At 41.3% G+C, this 4,726-nt stretch overlaps 1 long non-coding RNA gene across 1 annotated transcript; it reads right to left on the bottom strand.

Annotated features, from left to right (window-relative positions):
* Positions 1 to 279: 279 nt before the first annotated feature.
* On the bottom strand, positions 280 to 2,374 carry LOC129410294 (uncharacterized). The gene is made up of 3 exons (XR_008632811.1): positions 2,270 to 2,374; positions 687 to 747; positions 280 to 405 (listed from the first exon to the last, which is right to left on the bottom strand). It is a non-coding gene; the product is annotated as an uncharacterized LOC129410294 (long non-coding RNA).
* Positions 2,375 to 4,726: the final 2,352 nt, after the last annotated feature.

The raw sequence follows: 4,726 nt of genomic DNA, 5'->3' as shown, positions 1-4,726 counted from the left end.
ATGAGATGGAGAGTCAGAGGAACAGATGTTCAGTTGTAGGTGGAGATGGAGAGTCAGAGGAGCAGATGTTCAGTTGTAGGTGGAGATGGAGAGTCAGAGGAGCAGATGTTCAGTTGTAGGTGGAGATGGAGAGTCAGAGGAGCAGATGTTCAGTTGTAGGTGGAGATGGAGAGTCAGAGGAGCAGATGTTCAGTTGTAGGTGGAGATGGAGAGTCAGAGGAGCAGATGTTCAGTTGTAGGTGGAGATGGAGAGTCAGAGGAGCAGATGTTCAGTTGTAGGTGGAGATGGAGAACCAGACACCCAGATGTTCTCCAGACCCAGGCTCTTCTCCAGCATCACAGGCCTCAAAAAAGGAGTCCAGGGTCTTTTTGGATTTGCAGGACTGCACTGCTCCTCTGTACACACTGGAACACAACATATACATTTGAACACAACACTTTAAATTTTAATTTTAATTTTAATTTTAATTTTAATTTTAATTTTAATTTTAATTTTAATTTTAGAATGCATGTTTTTAATTATTAACATTTCTGGCAAAAAACAACAAACTAAACAAAACACCAGAATTTGAAAAAAATGCTACATCTGTAAATTTAGTTTCCATGGAGACAAACAGGCTAACCCCCAGCAGAAAAGTTCCATGATGATCCTTTACTAAAGTGAAACAAGTGTGAGTGTGACTCACTCCCAGAAGAGGCTCTGGACGAAGCACTCCACGTCATCAGTGATGTCATCATCTGCAAACGCTGAACACAACACGACACACACATCAGGACTCAAGTGGAGTAGTAGTAGATGTGGTGGTAGTAGTAGTAGTAGTAGAAGTAGTATTATTATTAGTAGTAGTAGTAGTAGTATTAGTAGTAGAATTAACACTAGTAGAAGTGGTAGTAGTAATAGAAGAAGTAGTAGTAGTAGTAGTAGTAGTAGTAGTAGTAGTAGTAGTAGTAGTAATAGAAGTAGTAGTAGTAGTAGCAGTAATAGAAGTAGTTGTAGTAGTCGTAGTAGAAGTAGTAATATTGGTGGTAGTAGTAGTAGTAGTAGTAGTCATATTAGTAGTAGTAGAATTAGTAGTAGTAGTAGTGATTGAATTAGTAGTAGTAGTAGTAGTAGTGGTGGTAGAAGTAGTAGTAGGAGTAATAGAAGTAATAATAGTGATTGAATTAGTAGTAGTAGTAGTAGTAGTAGTAGTAGTTGTTGTAATAGAAGTAGTAGTAGTAGTAGTAGTAGTAGTAGTAGTAGTAGTAGTAGTAGTAGAATTAGTAGAAGTAGAAGTGGTGCAGTGCTAGAAGCAGTAGAAGAAATAGTATTAACAGGAGTAGTAGTAGAAGTTGTAGTAGTAGTAGTAGTAGAAGTAAAAGATGGAGGGCGGAGCCCATATGACTATAGGACAGGCATGTCCAAACTATGGCCCGGGGGCCAAATGCGGCCCTCAGACAAATTTTTCTTGGCCCTCAGGCTTCCAGGTGATTTGGCCCAAATTATCTTGCATCAATTAAAAAATATTTTTTTACTGCAAGTTTTTTGAAAATCTGCCTTGATAAAGCTCATTTTGAATATTTAGTGTGTGGTTTTAAGGATCTTAGCATGAATAAATGCTGATGGCTCATTCTAACGTGTTAAACATGCACATATTTCAATTATTCACTGTACTGAGCACCAGTCTACTGCCCTCGATCGGCCCTCTGCTTTGTCTGTGTTTAGATATGTGGCCCTTGATGAAAAAAGTTTGGACACCCCTGCTATAGGAGATTCATTGTTTCTGAAAGAACATAATTTATTTACTAGTAGCAGGAATATTAGTCCAAGGTGGGTAGTATTTACTTACATTTATAGAAATTGTACTTTTCAGGGTACTTTTCCAGCAGCATACTTTTACTCCTACATGAGTATTATGCTTGTTGAAGTACCAGTACTCTTACTTGAGTAAAAGTGTTGGTGACTCAGTGAAATGATTTGAACATTTGTGTTTGTCTAATTTCTAAGTTATTTTTATGTGAGTAGTACATGCAGAAAGTACTTTTCCCAAATACTTTTGTACTCTTACTTGAGTCATTTCTTGAACCACTACTTTGCACTTCTACTAGAGTAATCTTATTTTGAAGTCACATTACTTTTACTTGAGTACAGTTTTTGTCTACTCTCACCGCCTCACACCACAAGTTACAAGTCAGATCTGTGGAGAGGCGACCCCGCTCACATAACAATAAAAAGTGAAAACACCTCTAAACAGAAAATTTGTTTCTTGAACCTTGAGTACACACTTACCGAAGCAGTCGCTCATGCACCTGTCCTCGCTGTAAGAGTACCCGGAGTCGCAGTACTCCTGATCCGAGTACTGGAATATCCCAAAGTACTTCACTGATACTACAGAAATGGACGCGCGCTTCTGACGGACAGAGCGCCTCTCTCTGGTCAAGGAAGTATTCACAGCAGGATTATCCCCTCCTAGAATATTTGTAGTAGTAGTTGTAGTAGTAGTAGTAGTAGTACTTGTAGTTGTAATAGCTGCAGTAGTAGTTTCGTCCAGGTCAATAATTTCTTTTTGCGTATTCTCGTACAAGTGTTGTGCTGAGATGTGAAAAGCGCTCAACTTCACAAATTACTGCAAAAAAAATAAAAAAAATACAATTATGAAACAGAGAGAATGTATTTGGCAGAGGAGTGGGAGTGGTACAGAGGAGGGACAGAGATGGTGCAGAGGAGGAAGAGTGAATATATGACACAGAGGAGGGACAAACGTGGTGTAGAGGAAGGAGCGCTGGAGGAGAGGGATGAAGAGGAGGGAGTGATGCAGAGGAGCGGTGACTGTATGGTACAGAGGAGGAGTGGTGATGAAGAGGATGAGGTGATGGTGCAGAGGAGGGAGGGATACAAAAGAGGAAGAGTGGTGATGCAGAGGAGGGAATGATGGTGCAGAGGAGGAAGAGTGATACAGAGGAGGGGCCTTGTCCCCAGTCTTAGAAGCAGGTGGAGCTGTACTTCGCTGCTGGAGGCTGGAGTGGGTCGGTACAAGTACAGATATGGTGATGACATCTCAACCAATCAGTGACCACTGTGGCATTTAAAAACACTGCTCGTGTGGGTAATGTCTGTAATCTTTACCTCATCACAAGCAGCAAAGTGGCGTGTGGGGAAAAGTTCTATATGTGACAATAAAACCGCTCCAGAGACTCATGATGCAAGAACACACCAGCAGAGGCACCAGGAATATAGACTTTTGTGTGGGCCATGACAGGACTGACTGGGTTTGTGTTCCGAACACTCCGTGCACACGTGCGCCCCTCTCATGCACGTGCACCGCTGTAAGCTCGTGCACGCGCGCACACATCAAACTTTTATAGTTTCTTCTGCGTTTGTTTAAGACCAGTGTCTCTCATGTGCTCCCATCCCACAGCAAACCCGCTGCTTTCTCACTTCCGCTCCCTCTGTCCCACAGTCCACTCCCACAGACTCACCTGAGGCACAAGTGTCCACCACTGCTGCTGCTGACCACTCACATTCTCGTCTCTCGGGTCCACTGCATTTGGTCTCACACAGGTGGAAGTGTCACGGATTATGGAATATGATTACTGTCATGTAAATGTTTCTGATGTTACAGCTTTACGCACAGATATGATACGTGCGTCTGCACCGCTGTCACAGCCCCGAGCTGTCAGTGAAAGCTCTGATCTCAGAGTCCAGCCACGAGAATGTGAGGAAATCAACATTGCAGCATTAGGACACAGACAGAGTAAGAAAACACGCTTTAGGACATCGCTGTAAATGAGCAGCTTTTGTACAGATCCACATCAAACCAAACTACAGAGCAGAGCTGAGCCGATACAGGGAGCGGGCGAGGGGCTGTGCTCTGCTGCGGGAGGGCATCCGGACGTCAGTGTTGTGCATGAACGAGTTCAAAAGAACGCGTTCATTTTTCAGTGAACTTTGAACTGAACGCAACACTTTTGTAAATCAAGAACTTGAACGTGAATTTGTTCAAATTATGTGTGATGAACGACGTACGTCACTGTTGGGGTTCAGTTAAACGTCGGAATTTGTTTTCACCTGACGAGTGACGATCTGCTCGCACTTCACCTCGCGAAACCACAGCCGCGTGTCGTTTGTGGATGACATACCATGGAAGAAAGTCTGGCTTTTACCCAACAGGTATTTAATTACTAACAAAATAAAAGAAGTATCCTTCAAACTTATCCATAGGTTCTACCCAACTAAAACTTATATCAAAAATAGATTTAAGAAAAATATTGATTCTGAATGTAGCCTTTGTAGAGAATGTCCTGAAACTATTGTGCATCTGTTCTGGAATTGTCAAACTGTAGTAATTTTTTGGCAGAAATTGTGTGACTATATTCACAATTACATTGATAAACACTTTATTTTGCATTGGAAGAATGTATTGTTTGGCTTGTTTGATTCTCAATTACAAAAAAATTCGATCTACCTAATTAATCTATTATTATTAATGTCAAAGTATCATATCCACTCATGTAAATTTTCTGGTAAGAGGCCAACCTTTGTCGCTTTCTACAATAGTTTCAAACAATACATTCTTTCAATTAAATTCTCCAAGAAACAGAAGGCACTCGAGACTGTGGAGATCTGTACAGCTCTGAATGCTTTCACTTGAACTCTGACCCCCCCTAGTGTGAATGTATAGCATTTCCCCCTTTCCTGTCCTTATTTATTTCCCCCTCCTTTCTTTTTTATTACTTAACTTTTTAT

This window comes from Boleophthalmus pectinirostris, unplaced genomic scaffold (genome assembly GCF_026225935.1).
Source record: "Boleophthalmus pectinirostris isolate CB_2022bp ecotype Guang Dong unplaced genomic scaffold, ASM2622593v1 HiC_scaffold_22, whole genome shotgun sequence".
In the NCBI taxonomy this organism is placed as follows: domain Eukaryota; kingdom Metazoa; phylum Chordata; class Actinopteri; order Gobiiformes; family Gobiidae; genus Boleophthalmus; species Boleophthalmus pectinirostris.
Note: the sequence above shows the minus strand (reverse complement) of the source record. Positions and strands in the feature narration are given on the sequence as shown.